The sequence below is a fragment of the Clarias gariepinus genome, chromosome 2 (genome assembly GCF_024256425.1).
Source record: "Clarias gariepinus isolate MV-2021 ecotype Netherlands chromosome 2, CGAR_prim_01v2, whole genome shotgun sequence".
Lineage (NCBI taxonomy): Eukaryota > Metazoa > Chordata > Actinopteri > Siluriformes > Clariidae > Clarias > Clarias gariepinus.
In genome coordinates this window covers 9186926-9203906 of record NC_071101.1, presented here as the reverse complement: position 1 = coordinate 9203906, position 16981 = coordinate 9186926, and positions in this window count along the sequence as shown.

Below are 16981 nucleotides of genomic sequence, written 5' to 3'. Positions count from 1 at the left end.
TGGGATTTATTGTGTAGTGGATCAGGATGACTTTTATCTTAGCATGAGCTTGCACAGTATACTGATACTGATAAAAATAATTAAAGAAAAAAAATACAGTGACACTTAATAATCATAATATGCCCTTGTTAAAAACAATATATTAAGGAAATATAAATTATAATTAGGTCATGGCTGTGATGTTGGCATGCAAGGGAGTAAAATGTTGTTACCATGACTTCCTAATATGAGGGAACAAGAATTATGTTGTACTGTAGTCATGACTTTTTATTATGAGGAAGTGAGATAATTATGCCATAAATTCATAAACCAAGGGAACAAGATCTTTATGCAATGAAAAGCTTATAAATGCACATCACAAGCTAATTAAAGATTTATCTCATGGCCATGATTTTGTATCTGCAAGGATATTGAATAAATATGTCATGGCCACCACTTTGTAATGGAGGGAAATGAAATCGTTAAGTGTGACGAGATCCTAAGGCACATCGATTGTGCTGTGCCGACAAACTGGGGCATGTGTAAATATAAAAGTTACCACCATAAAAGGTAACCATCATAAAAGGTGAAGCTCATCTGATCCAGTTTATGATGACACTAGGGAAGTTTCATGCACTAATCTAAGTTCCATCATCCGCAATATAAAGTATCACTGCATTATGTATGACTGCAGCCCTTAAAATGTCATCTGGGAGCACAAAACCATGATCATGCCTTATGAATATGCAGCCACACTTACTAGTAATTATCCCTCCATCACCTGTTCCCACGCGCAAGTCATGGCCATGTATTATTTTATTAGGTATGGAAGTGTCACTAAATAGGCTCTGTAATTATTAACTTCATTATGATAAATGATATCTTCCTTCAATGCAGTGAAACACGGCTATGTTGTGATAGAATCATATTATTGTGAAGGCTGAAGGGTTACAAGACTATAAAAAGAGGCCAGCTAGACAGGGCTTCACCTCGGGTCATTTCCATTTCCAAGTTAAAGCAGAACTCGTGCCGTGCATGATGTGATGGAGTGGATTTTATTTTATTTTTTTTTAAAAAGGTGACATTTTAAGTACATGGAAATATTGTGGATAGCCCTAGTCGCCCTCTCTTGTCCAGTCACTCTCTCCAGTCCTTTCTACAAAATCCCATTTCAATGCAGGTCCAGACCCAGAGAATAAAAGAGCTATCTTACCTTGTCTTTTGTGAACAACAGTGACTGCATTCACCTGCCTTTGTACTGCAGACTGCTGGAGCAAGTAGATAGAGGACAAGTCCGAAAGGCATAATACTTTATCTGTTAAAAAAAAAAAAAGCTTTCAGACCTGAAGCAATACGTCCACTTCCTTTATATACATGCTTGCAATACCAGTCAAAATTTGGATACATCTTCTGATCTGAATTTATTTGTTTGTTTTTCACATCAGTCCATTGTTATTTTAGGACATGGAGTCAGCTATTTTGTAATAGTTTTTTGCAAGAACTGTATTGTCAAGTGCTTTTGCAAAAACCTCTGTTTTATTTAGAGTTACCAGCCTCAGAAACCACCAGCTAACAAACAGCACATCAGATTAGAGCCGTTATGAAGGTTTTTCAGAGGAGAAGTAGCAGAGGCATCTCAATATCTACTGTTCAAAGGACCTCTTCAGCATTGCTTTATGGTGTAGAAAGAAATACAAATCAGGAACAACCATGGACTTGGAAGGGGATTTCAAACTTTCGAGCGGTAGTGTATACTGTGTATACTGTATATATATATATATATATATATATATATATATATATATATATATATATATATATATATATATATATATATATATATACATATGCACACACACTGATACACACTGATCTCATCACCCAGCCATAATGCTATTCTCATAGACATTCTAACTATAAGATGCAATTTTCACTGTGTAAAGAGTAAAGACTAATAGTAGTGTATTTTTAGAACGTTTAGAGGAAGCGGACCGTGTCTTGGGACTTGGGACGAACAACAGGACAGTGTTTCTGATTACAGCAGCAGCCCTAGAGTACCCAGATGAGCTTTGGGAACTTAAGTAACATTAATCAGTAAATCCAGCTTCTGTATATGATAATTAATAGATGGTATTAAACCTAAAGAGAGAGAGAGAGAGAGAGAGAGAGAGAGAGAGAGATCCGGTTGGTGAGCGCAGTAATGAAGAGAAACCGACTTCCATTAGTCTGCTAGTCTTCATTAGCACGCGCGCACACACGCGCGAAAAACAACCCACCAATTAACAAACAGCACCTCAGATTAGAGGTGTTATGAAGGCTTTACAGACCATAAGTAACAGATACATCTCAATATTAACTGTTCTAAGGAGATTATTGCATATTGTGGATGCCTTCAGCATTGTTTTATAATCTTGAAAGAAATAGAAATTATGAAAGAGCATTAAAATAGAAAGTGGGTCTATGAAAAAATAAAACATAAATAAAATCAGCTCACTGTAAATGCTTAAGTATTTAATTACATTATGTGTGTTAAATGCATCAGCAACATTATTCACTCAAAATACAAATCCAAAATAGCATAAAAAAGGAAACTATTGAGCCAGATCTCAATAGTGTGGAAAACACCATAAGCTGGTTCAGTAGGTGTTCCTGACATTTCACACGCTACAACATCTTGCATTTTATACTTTCGTCCTTCCACTTATATGCTTCGCAGCGTCAGCAAACGTGCACTTTAAGCTGACGTGGACCATGAGACATTTTTACAGAAAGCTACATTTCTCACCAAAGATTTCTGCAAGCACAACAGCACTGTCTTTTATTACAGCATGTTGCACCGTACAACTGGGTGGTTAGACCATCATTTGAAGAGTTGCAGTCAGATACTAAAGCCTGCATATTCTCCCTGCTTCGTGGAAGAACAGAAATGATAAATCATTTGGTCTCTGACACTCTGGTTTCTTGTTTAGTTACAGGAGGATTAAGCGAGCTTCGTCTTGAAAGTCTGAGAATGCCATCATTTTGGAAAAAACAACAACTTTATTTTATGATAAGAAAGGCTGTACACTGATTTTAACATGGAGGGAAATCATCTTTTTTTTTTTTGCTGTCAATTATTTTAATTCAATTCAATTTTGTCCTACAAGATCAAATTGCATATAAAAACTGTAATTCTATATGGTCTGTTACATCTATCCATCTAGGAACTTTTGTAGTCCAACTAGGGAGTGTTGTGGCTAATAATGATTATCATTGTACTGTATTTACTCCATTTTTCGACTGTAGTGGGACACATGGGTAATTTGGCTACCCATAGATTAGGCTACCCAATTAGCCTAATCTGCATGTCATTAGACTAAAAGATGAATCCAGGGGTACCTGGACGAAACCCAACTAGCATGGGGAGAACATGAAACCATGCACACTGACCCTGAGGTGAGAATCGAATCCGGAACCTGGAGATGCAAGGCGGCAGTGCTAACTACTAAGCCGCCATGCTACCATATAGGGTCTGCCTTACTTAAAGAAACTATTCACCTTCCTATTTCATTTTTCTTCTTTTTACCTACATATAAAATAGATTATATAGATTTCTTTATTCAGCAACAGCTGAAATCAGTCCTTAAAATCTCAGACCTAATTTTCAGATGATGAGATTTTCCCAAACGTTCCTTGACGTAAAATCTTTCCAGAAGGTCTTAGGTCTGCCTCACAGTCTCTATTTAATGAGCCACGTCTTTTTTTTTCTTATAAAGAAAAACGGCCCACCGTGGGCCATTTAAAGGGCATCCTTCTAAACCACCTTACCTTGATCCTCTCAATTCAGAGAAGCAGATGGATCTACTACAAGGCTCTGCTGGATATAATGAAGCCTATGCCCAGGAACCCTGTGGAGGAACCAAATTTTTGCCAGCTCTGCATGTGAACTTACTCTTTCTTCTCCTTATGGCTTATGACCTTAGGTGAGAATCAAGGTAAAGATTATCTGATAAACAGATTGCGTCATCTAAAAACTGCTACACTACCACAAAATGGTACAGGTGCAATGGATTCAGCTTTAAACACGATAACAGTACGTACTGATTAATTTAGATGCTCTCATATATTTAAATATGAACATCCTCAACACTGCTGTAGGGAACAATTTCAGTTTTGAGCTATAATAGGAAACTTGTCTTTTTGTTTTTACTCTCACAAAAGATCTTTGCAGGTTCTGCATCTCTCTCCCATATTGATTCACTTTGCTTTTTTTTTTATTGTCAAATACCAGGCACCCTCAGGATTTCTGCTGTAGACTACTGTACTGGATCCATCGTTTAAAATAGGCTTTATGCAAGGAAAGTGGAGTTGATGGCCATGTTTTTGTTAATTACCATCTCATTGTGCTCCTTAATGATATCTGCACTGCTGAGACAGCAGCCAGTCGAGCGCCATTCTTCTCTTACCGCAGAGCATCTCAAAGCCTCGGATGTCTGAAAATTGAGCAGAAACTGAATGAAATGTTTGGTATGATTGAGACAAAGTTCCAGGCTGCTCAGCGGAAACCAGGGATTATACAGAGACTGTTAACTGTAAGAGAGAGGGAGCTGGGGAAAAACTCCCCAAGACTTTATATATATATATATACATATATATATATATATATATATATATATACATATATATATATATATAAATAATTATCCCAGAATCACTGCTGATGTAAGTTTGTTTAGCCTCCAATTATTAGGACATTTTTAAGCACATTTACGGAGGCCATATATATTATTCTGCCGAATAAGGATGTGTATAGTTATCAGAGGTGGGTAGCCAAAAAAGCCAAAAAATGTACTCGCGAAAGAGTAGCTTTACTTCAAAATAATATTATTCAAGTAAAAGTAAAAAGTAGTCGTCCAAAATATTACTCAAGTAAGAGTAAAAAAGTATTTGGTAAAAACTACTCAAGTATTGAGTAACTGTTTCATCGTAATGTCTGATTTTTTTTTTTTTTTTTTTTAATTATGCCAGACAAAATGATAATGTACAAATTCTGACATTCCCAAATATTAAAATAAATTAAATAAATTAATAAAAATATTCTTTACAAAAAAGCAATTTGAGGAACAAGAAACACAAATTTCAATTATCCTACACATTCCTAACATGTTACAATATGTTTGAACAGTGTAAACTACTGTATTTCCAGAGGAAGATATACAGTGGATCCTTGGATTTCAAGCATAATTCGTTCCAGGAGTGGGCTCGTATTCCATAGGACTCGTAAACCAAATTTAATTTCCCCATAAGAAATAATAAAAATAAGTAAAACAAAATATAAAGTAAAAATAAAACAAATTAACTTGCACTTTACCTTTAAAAAAAAAAAAAGGTTACACTGTATGGTATATTTAGTTGCCCTCCAAAGTAAATAAAATAACATAACATGTTTAAGAGGTCTCTCTTTTTCTCTCTTCTTTATTGTAGACACCTCTGCTAATTTTATGCTTTCATTCCCTGTCTACAATGGCTGAAGTCCTTAGGTATATAGACTATAGTTCATATTACATCATGTTTAGTAAAAATAGGGGTTTCATACAAATGTTACTGAAAAATAAGATGTCTACTATGTTCTCCATTCCTATATAGGATTTATATTAATTTAATGTGCTATTTTTGTGCTCAGCTGCACGTTGGCTTAGTAGTATTGTGGCTTTGCATCTCTAGGTTCTCCGTTTGATTCTAGAGTCTGTGTGCATGGAGTTTGCATGTTCTCCTCGTGCTTGGTGGGTTTTCTCCGGGTACCCCGGTTTCCTCCCATGGTCCAAAGACATGCAGATTAAACTGACTAGTGTTCCCAAATTACCCATAGTTTGTGAATGGGTGTGTGTGTGTTTGCACTGCGATGGATTGACACCCCAACCAGGGTGTCTCATGCCTTGTGCCTCAAGTTTCCTGGGACAGCCTCCATGTCTCGCAACCATGTATAAAGGATAAAGCGGTATAGACAATGAGTGAGTGAGTTTTTTGTATTCCCATAACACTTGGCTTTAATTTGGAGATCTTCAACAATGAGTGCAGCCTTCACTGTTTATTTTAAAGAATAATTAACAGTTTTATGTTGTTCTCATATCAGCTTCAGTCCGGTGATTAGATACTGTATGCACAGCAGAATAAAAGAATTATGGTTCTGGGTTTGTTGCTTCTGGGAGTGAGAGAGTTACAGTAGGAAAAGACAGACATGCTGAGCTAACTAAATACCTGCTTCCTCTTCCTCAGGGTATTCACTGGTCTGGTTATTGCTTACATTTTAGCAAAGGAGAAGAGCCCCGAGCAATTTGTCTAAAACCAATGTGCTTTTAGAAATCTTTAGAGCAAATTGGTTTTCTCTGTCTTTGACATTTAGCATTTGTTCCAATGGAGATTGATCTTTATTATTACACAGCCACTTGACATCAGGGATCTAAAATCATACTGGCTTTTTCTTCCTGGGTAAGAATGACATTCATTTCTTGATGGATGTTGATCATTTCAATGACAGTCGATTATAGGCAGCAGATACGAGATATATATTTACATAGAATACGGTAATTATCAATCCCATTTGAGAATTTTCAAGCACCCAATTTGGAACACTTAATTATTTGACTAGCAAGAGAAAATGGTTAACTGTGACAGGCTGCAAAGTGCCTGAAGATACAATTTAAATACTGGTTGATTGCTGAACATCAGCAGCAGCAACCTCATTCCCCCTCTTATCTGTTTAAACCACTCAGCATCACCAGTATACTAATCACCGGCCTATATTATATATAAACACACACACAGCAGTGTTTTTTTCCTATTTTTTGTCCACTTTTTGCACAGTATTGTTTGATCCTGCTCATCTCCATGTTGTCATCCGCTAACTTCAGGAAAAGCGACAGTGATATTTACTTGTTCTACCTTTTTTCATTCTCTCTGTGGGTGCCACAGCTACAGTAGCTGCTTAAATCAATATAAATCTCTTTTCCTGGAGCTGTCATCCATTCTGTCCTGTGAGTTATACAGACTGCTCTCAAAATGGAACAGAAACCTAGTTATGTGTCGTGTTTTGACAAATAACATTCAAATTTACAGCATTTGGCAGATGCTCTTATGCAGTGACACTTTCAACAGTGCATGCATAGAAAACTCAACCTATATACTGGTCTAGATCGGAATACATTCCAACATACCAATCGGGTTTGCACGTGGATGAATGCATAATGTAAGAGACAGTTAGGGGGAATTCATCCCAACACTTGAGCATTAGTACAGATCCTTTATACCATTTTTCATGCGTGTCCATGGGTTTGAGGTACGTTGCGCAATAAGATGTCAACACTAGACATCCCATGAGCAGTCAAGTAAGGTAATGGTTCATTTTAAAGTTTTTAAATAAAAAATAAAAAAAGTTTTTGTTTTAGTAATAAAAATGTTAAATTAAAGATGTTTACTGAGCATTTAGTTTAACTTTTGTATCCTGTGTTGTGCAAAGTTTGCATTATGAATTCGAAAAAACTAAAGATTTTAATGATTTACAAAATGTTAATTTGAACATTGAAATAATGCACACTAGGCTTCTGTTTCAACATGCATGGATGAGCATAAATTAACAGTAAATAAACAGATATTTTGCTGGAAAAAGAGATACATGAGCAATAGTTACTCTTTGTTTTTGTTTTTTCATTCCATTTTAGTTAGTATCCTAGTAACCCAGTGTGAGGATCTATCCAACTTTAAAGCACTTTTTTTACATCACTCTGGATAAGAGCATCTGCCAAATGCCTAAATGTAAATGTTTTATGCAACATTAATTTTCTTTTCTTCTGGTAACCAGATTTGAATGCTGTCATTTAAAATTTAAAGAGGAGCAGGATTTAAACAGATACTGTGCACTCAGTATTATTTAAAGAAGAAGCAGGGCTGAACTATTCAAGCTCAATGGGGAGTACACAGATTTTTTTTATTTGCTTATTAGAAAAATACTAATTTAAAATTGTAATTTTAATAACTGTCCAGAATAGGGTTGCCTAAAAAGGTTGCCTAAATTCAAAGCAAAAAACAGGTTAATTACTGAGCTGACACCTCCTGGCCTACATTTACCCAATCCTACCAACATCTAGTGTCATGCCTGACCACTGATTTCCAGTATGGTGTGGGTGGACAGGGGGACACTAGGTTGACTAGGTTTTGAACAGTAAAAGAAGGTCCAGGAGACTCAGATCTTGAACCCTCCCAGTAGCTGCTACAGTGCCACAGTGCTTGGGATCCCAGGACAGATGTTCAAGGATTTTGTTAAGTAAAGAAATAAAAGTCTCAATATAGCTCCTTAAATTTGTGTTCATATTTGGACTTTTTCAGAATTAATCAATCTTATTAGTCTTATTAATCAGTCTAAGCAATCTTTAAAACAATAGTTGCTATATCCCGCCTAATGGATAAGACTATAAACTCTCTTGCTGTATGCCTCTGCCATCATTTTTACCCCCTCCCTAATTAGTCATATTCATCTTCTAGCTTTGATCTTGACTAATGGAGCACTTTGATTTTAAAATAAAGGCCATTAATTGCAGGTGCACTATAATAGCAAACAATAAATTACACTGTTTTCTATGAAGGGCAAAAATGATGAACAAAAGCCAGAAAAAAAAAGAAGAATTAGAAAGGGATGTCTGGCCATAATGGCTGGATAATTGGTCTTAATTGCCAGTTAGGTGAAAAAAGGTATATTGAAAAAAAAATGTATTTAAAGGGCAGTGCGCTAAAAGCAGGTGACAACAACACTCCCTTTGTCAACATGCTGTGTAACCACAATAAGAGGACAGGAGCAGAAAAAAAAAATAACAGTAGAATTGGAAAATACTGTTTCTGAGCAAGATTAGTGTAAATTTTTTTATAATCTTTAATAAACTAATTATCCACTTTGATTTCCATTGCTACCAGAGAAGACTCAGATACCCCATGTTCTCAACCAGGATAAAGCATTTATCAAGAGAAAAAAAAAGGATTGATGGATGGATAGATGGATAAAAAATTCAGTTGTCTGGCTTGTGTTTGTTCTCTGGCCCATCAGTATGTAGGGCCTTAGGCAAGATTTTGAGATTCTGAGAAATGAGTTTTCCCACCGCAGATACTCTCACAAATCTTGGTTGTCACTTCTACTGGGGTCCAATAAAATATTAGACAACTGGCTCTACAAAAATCCAGCCAAACTGCATAAAAATGTTTTTACCCATGACACTAAATAACTTTTATAACTTTTTTATAGATTGTACAAATTAGATACAGGCAGATAACTAAACTATAGTTTAACATAAACTATATGATTAAAAATTGCTAGTTGACTAGAAAACATATACAGTATAATATAAAAATAGATAAATTATAATGTATAGTTCTAGCTCTGCTTTGCTTCTTCTTGTTTATATATATATATTTTTTCTTGCCCCTATGGATTGATACATTTTCTGTTAATGATGTGCAATTTATCACACAAACATCAAAAACATGTAAACTCCATGCACAGAGAGACAAGAATCAAGCCTGGCCGGGAATCAAACCCAGACCCTGGAGATGCAAGGCAACAATGCTAACCGCTACACCACCACGCCGCTGAATGTAGGTGCAGTTTGGCAATAATTTAAGTATATGTCTTTAATAACTTTTTAAGGAACTAAATAAATAAACATTTTCTTAATGTAATCATCTTGGCTATTTTTCTCTGTTAGCTTACTCTAGATAGGGTTAAAAACACTAAAAAGTATATATATATATATATATATATATATATATATTTTTTTTTTTTAAATATTGCAGCTCACATTAATTATTTAATTATTTAACTATCTATAACTTTATTTATTTGTTTATTTATGTGGCTAATATAGGCTGGGTCAGTACTTCTTGCTAATTATATGGCTAAATCATATCTTGAATTTGTCTCCCTCACTTGAATGTATCTGGTTTAAATATATATTATGAAATATTAATTATTTTGCAAAAAAAAAAAGAAAGAGAGAGAGAGGGGGGGTATAATGACTTTTGCAGCCTACATACTGTATAAGGTGTGTGAGAGTCTGTGTTATTTGCATCTATTTACTTTTCTTCTTTGTAGAAAGTGACATAAATGCATTTTATATCACAGATGACAATCATTGGGGAATCTTTTTATTTATTTATTTTATTTATTTCACGAACTCTTATGCAAATTGGAATTAGTGAAGGTCAAGCATTAAGGTCAAGATGATAACGTTTATCTAATTCATGCATTAGTGGAAGGATGTTTTTTAGTGCTACAGTAACTTGGTTTTATGTTAGATATTCACCACACCTATCTTCCTCCTCTGTCAAGACTAATTATGTCGTAGAAGTCACTTAATACCATTTGTAGTCGAGGTCATCTCATTACTGCAACCACTAAAATGGTTTATAATAGCATACCGTCAAAGCATTCAATTTTGCGTTCTGTGATATTTAAAGGGAAAGCAAGTCCTACAGTAAAGTGCCTGTCCAAGTTAGGGTCAGGATAGAGAGGAGTTAAAAGCAAAAATGTTCATATGTTGTGTTCATAGTTCCAGAAGAGCATTTTTTTTAAACTAATTTCTTACAGGCTTTCCTAAGTGGTTGAACAAATCTATGGATCATGGAATAAGTGGTCAATTTTAACAAATTATGGGCAGTTGTGTCAAATCACCTAATGCAAGAACATTTTCTTACCAGGCCCAAGTCTCACTTTGGCCATATTCTATCTAAGGCAAATGCAGAAGATGATGCAAGTTGGCAAGAATTTAAATCAGCCATAAAAGCTTTTTGTAAATTACCCAGCAAGTCCAATTTATTATTGCAGAGACAATGTTTTTTGTCCATTTTTACCACTAAACATCAAAAGCAAAGAGAAATTACTTGTTTGTCCTTTATGTACTAGTAACAGAAAAAGACGGACGAGTCGTATGTTCGATCAAAACACTGTCAGTATGTTAGCTCACTATATAACATCCCTTAATATGTCTAGATTAAAGCAGCTGTATCAGCATCTATGGTACAAGGCTGTGTATAGGTGTAATTGCCATCCGTTACTTAACTGATTAATCGAACATACAGACTTAAGAGCGCTTTCATCTGCTCTTCCTGGCTGTAAAAGGAAGCTGATTAAAAGTTCGCCACAAGTGCTCATTAAGATCCAGAAACCAGCCGGCCCTCAGTAAATCACAGGGCAATGTTAGAGACGTCTCACTGCAGCGAATTCACACGGCATGAACAGAACTCATAACTTAGTCAGGGGAACCTAGATGTCCATTCTGATGTCCCTTTTTAATTTGAATTTCTGAATAAGATAAGAATTGTAATCAAACAAGCCTCATCACAAGCTCTTTCACTCTAACATGAAAGGTCAAAGTACAATAAAGAAATCCAACTAATGAAATCTATTGTCCAGATTCTGTTAAAATGTATTCGTATTGTTCAAAGTTTTTCAGTGCTGAAATGCTTTATTCACTTATTTTAACATTACTAAGTTGTGTTACTTTAATGGAACAAATTAATGTAATTGGGGGCTGTGAAGAATCCAAAGTAATAGCCAAACCTGTGACAACAAAGAGGCAGGTAACAAACATCACTCCATCAGTGTATCAGGGCATAAATGTTAATGGTACAGAAGAGACTAAGGCAGACTGCAGGCAAATCCGATTTGTTTCACAAATCTGATCTTTAGGACTGACTGTCTATGCTGTTATTTGAAAATGATCAGATTGGATTTGGGTCAGTTCAGACTGGCAGCTCAATACTGACATACTGTATTGGCGACCTATGTGCATTGGTTGCTGTAGTAACAATGCCAGAGGCTCACATGTAACACAATATTATCTCAAATTTTGTCTGTTTCAGGACATCCCCTCTAGCTTTGCCTGTACTGATGCATCCCCCAAAAGTGCTATCTGACATTTCATTTTTTTCCTTTGTCCATGGACTATTGCCCTCCATTTCCATGTTGCGGTTATGCCAGCCGCTCTGCTTGCAAACACAGTTACTTGTAGTTCTGCTGCATGGAAAATACATCATGGCAACTTGTACTTTCTACAAAATTATAATGTATACACACAAAAACAAAAAAGATAATTGAAGTTAAAAAAAAGTAAATAAACAAATAGTGCAGAACCCAATGCAAGTGCTTGTTAAAAAGTGTGAATTTTCATGTAAGATTAAGTGATAGATAGTTAGAGCATAGGTTGAGCATTTAAACTGGGACAAATTTTATCACCCCTGGATGTGGTTCAAATCTAATTTTGAAATTTAAAAAACTGATTCCAATCTAGATATGCCAAAAATATGATGTGGGGTGGCAGTCTAAATAAGCCCTAATTGTCAGTAAATCATGACGTGACCAGCAAAGCAACCACTGAGATGACCAGACCACAGTTGATGAATGAACTGGTATACTGTAAATACGCAAGACTAAATGAGCAGTAATTGGAAACAGGCGAGTTCAATAAGCATGTAGTTGAGGGAAAACTAATGTCTGGACTGGACCATAAAGGTTTTGTATTTAAGGTAGCTTATAAATTGTTACTGGTTATTTGTTTTATCAACTTTGTGGTACTGTATATCATGTATAAACTTTGTTGTCTCTCCATGTCACACATCCCATTAAGTTATTATTTTGAATTTTTTTCTTTCTTTAAAAAACACAAAAAAACAATTGCAGTCAGAAATGTGTATATCAATCAACCTTAGCTATGATGACAGCACACAATATGGTGATGTATAAAAATGGTTCCTCACGCTTCCCAGAACCACTCTTTCACATTTAAGTCCTGGAATATGCTTGTGCCAACAGGGAAGAAAAAAAAAAACAATAGATGTGATCACATGGCCATTTAGTACATTTAAGTCGTCAGCTAAATTCATTTTATTGCCGCATAACATTGCTAAGTCTAATTCTGTCCAACTAAACCAACCCCAGATAATACCAATGCCTCCAAAGGCTTGTACAGAGGCCACTATACAAGACTTATATGTAGTGGGTGCACCGCTTACGCATCGCTTCTTGTGCTTCCTCTCTTACCCTGACATACTTATTGCTTTGAACTCATCAGACAATGTGACCTTTTTCCAAATTCCAATTTTTCCAATTTTTTAAATAGGTCCTACTAACCAGTGGTATTCTATCACTACATTGTGTGTATGGAAACTTTGACAATTAAACACCTACGGTTAGTTAATGTTTTTACCATGAAACCTCACCAAGTGTTTAAGTAATCATTCCTTAATTTATTTTCTAACCACATTTCTTTCACAAAGTTGATGGTTTACCACTATCCTTTCAGGCATTGGTAATGTGTTGAATTGTCCTTGATCCAGTTCCTGTAAGTTCAAATCTTCTTAGTTGTTTTCTTCACTTGATGCAGGCCAATAATCTTCTAAAGTGGCAATTTAAGTGAAGGGAAGTATTTCTAATTTACAGCAGCAGTTTATAGTAGAGCAGGCACACATGTACAGTATCAAGGTGAGATACAGTTGAAACCAGATATTTACATACACTTCAGGAAAAAAAAGAAAAAAAAAAAAACTTGCGTCACCCACAAATTTTCTTTATGATTGAGATCATAAAATTGTCCTTAAGCCACTTTGTAACTAATTTGAAGGAATGCTTGGGGTCATTGTCTATTTAAAAGACCCATCTGCGCCCAAGCTTTACATTTACTGTAGGCATTTGGCAGACGCTCTCATCCAGAGTGGCTTACATTTTTTTTTTTATCTGAGCAGTTGAGGGTTAAGGGCCTTCCACGAGGGCCCAACAGTGGCAACTTGGTGGTTGTGGGGTTGAACCTGGGATCTGCTAGTCCAATGCCTTAACCAGCGAGCTACCTCTGATCCAGCTAGGAAGCTTTAACTTCCTAGCTGATGTCTTCAGATGTTGCTTTAATATATTCACATAATTTCCTTTTCTCAAGATGCCATCTATTTTGTGAAGTGCACCAGTCCCTTTTACAGCAAAGCAGCCCCACAACATTATACTACTACCTCCATACTTTACAGTTGGGATGGTGTTCTGAGGTTTTAAAGCTTTGCACTTTTTCGTTCAAATATATCATTTATTATCATGGCCGAAGAATAATTTATTTGTTTTGTCAGACCACAGGATATGTCTCAAGAAATTAATATTTTTGTCCCCATTTGCAATTGCAAACTGGAGTCTGGCTTTTTTATGATGGTTTTAAAGTAATGGATTTCTCCTCCCAGAGTAACCTTTTAGCTCATGGTGGTACATGGATTTGCACATTTCACACCAAAAAACGTTGCGCCTCCTTAGTGAGCGGTATTATGGTTGTACATTGCCATGTTTTTTATACTTGTGTATTATTGTCTGAACGGATGAACATGGGACATTTAGGCATCTGGAAATTGCACCTGAGAATGAGCCACACTTGTGGAGGTCCACAATTCTTTTTCTGATTCTGATTCTGATTCTCTACATCTCCATATTACAAGCATTTTTAAAAAAGAAGATTAATGTCTAATATAGCAAAATGGTCCGTATTAAAGGGAGGCACCTCAAATAAAATGACTAGGGCTTTTATATTCAGTTTCCGACACTGCCTCCACAGGTTAACACACAAACTACAATTTGGGCTGCAGGCTGGCGTTAGACAGAGCCAAACGAACGCAACATAAACGTCTAGGACGTTCAGAGCATGTTCGTTTATCCAAACAAGTGTCACTTTTTGCCACACATGCATCTAAATGCACATGCATGTTCTTGCACACAAAGACGTTTTTTTGGAATTAGTGCCTCATTTCTATTAGTTTGATTTGCATGATTGTTCGATGTTTGTTTGACCTTGCGAATCCACATTTTGAAATTTACTTGTTTAGCTTTCCATTTATATTAAAGTTATTTTAGAAAATACTTTTTTGCCTTTTCTTTAAAAAAAAAAAAAAAAAAAAAAAAAAAAAAAATATATATATATATATATATATATATATATATATATATATTTAAACAAAAAAAATATATATATATATAGATATATATATATTTTTTTTAAAGAAAAAAAAAAAAAAAAAAAAAATATATATATATGGGTCAAATTTGACCTGTATTATATTTATATTGTATTATATTATATTATAGTGATTAATATTATAATAAAAATATATGGAACACATTTATTTAAGAGATGTGTTCTACTACTCCTCAGTAATAGTCAGGTAACATAACAAGCTTTTTTTAATTTAAATAATTCTTTTTAGGTTCATTTAATCTTTTTTTTTTTAATTAAAAACAAGAGGTATGCTGTTAAAGTAAAAGCTGATGAGGTCACAGCAAAAATATTTTAAAAAAAATTCTTAATAGACAAGGAAGCGTAACAAAGTAACCAAGAGGTGAGGGAAAAAATGGATAATAAATAATTGTTTTAAGGGTAATATGGTTGATTAAAGACACGGGTCAAAACCGACTCGTTAACATTAGAGATAGTAACAGTAAGCTAACATAAGCGGAAGGTTAAATACAAATATATACAAAAGTATTTACAATCCAAACTAACAAAACTAATAAATCCAATATTGTTACATAGACCAGTTCATCTATTTTTCCCACAGTATTAAGCTAGGGTAAGTTTAAAATAGGGGTAAGTTTAAAATAGTGTGTTTATAAAAGGACATTTAATTGCAGATACCATAGTTTATTGTGTTGTTTTTACCATCAGCGTCCCATTTCCTAAAGACCATCATGAGAGCCATCTCCATCCTCTGCTGGTTTATTTCTGGTAAAATTGCCCAACTAAGTAGTACCAGTACTCTCATAAATATTAGGAGTCCTAAATTTAATAGAGGACAGTTTAGAGAGAGGGAACAATTATGCTATATTTGCATTATAATAAGTAATTGATTCCAGAAATGAGATCTTAATTAGCACTTTGGTTTATTATCCAGAGAGTGTGCAGGGAACCATACTGTAGCTCTGTACCACTGGAGTTCTTCTCCAAGCCGTTATCTCATGGTTGTTCGCATTGATTAAATAGTGAAGACGAGGCCCTGAGGCAGCCTGCAGACACACAGTGGTTCTGCTCATACTAGAGAACTGCTAAGAGGTTGCCATTTCCACTGGGTTTCACCATCACAATAATATAATTTGGGCATTTCAGCTTGTTGCAGAAGACATTATTTATTATTATGTTTTTTTTTTCTTTTTTATACCATGTCAAAATGACAACTGTTATATATGAGAACATGTACTCTATGTTTTATTTTTAATACAAATTATTTATATATTACTAACAAAATTAATATTATAGTTCACAAATTTTTAACCAAAGGACAGAACAAAACATCTCTGACCAAATTTTTACATTTTTTTTTTTTTTCATATTTTTTCTCCTTATTTAGTCAGAGCCAATTTTCACCCATCATTATAGCACTCCTTCAACACGAGACACCTGACGCCAGCCAACCCCATCTTCCCCAGACACTCAGGGGAAAGTGCTATCTGATCCTTCCACTTGCATGAACTCATAGATGCCCATGATTGGCTAGCATCGTGATTGATGTGAGTGTTCTAGAGTGCCACCTATCCTTCCCCCTGAGAGAGTTTGGCTAATCAGCTCTTTCTAGGCTCCAAAACTGCGGGAGACTACAGAATCAGCATGATTTTTTAAAGTAAATAAGAGAAACTCAATTATGTTTATTTATATAAAATTATGAATATTTATGTTGGAAAGGTAACTTGTATGATACTTCGGCTAACCAAGTTGTTTAAGCTGATTTTCCAAGCTCCTTTGTCTTTTTCCCACACTGCATTTACACACAGTGTAATTTTGCATTGATTTTAAGGTTACTTCATTAAATGTATGCATATAAGGAACTGAATGGTGTCACACTACAACATGAGTAAACTGCTGTTATTTTATGGTCCACCACGTATACTTCAATCAAAAGGTGCTGGCTATATGTTGGCACCTTGTATAATGAAGACTTTTTCTTACAAAGGCCCACAGTCCTGGAA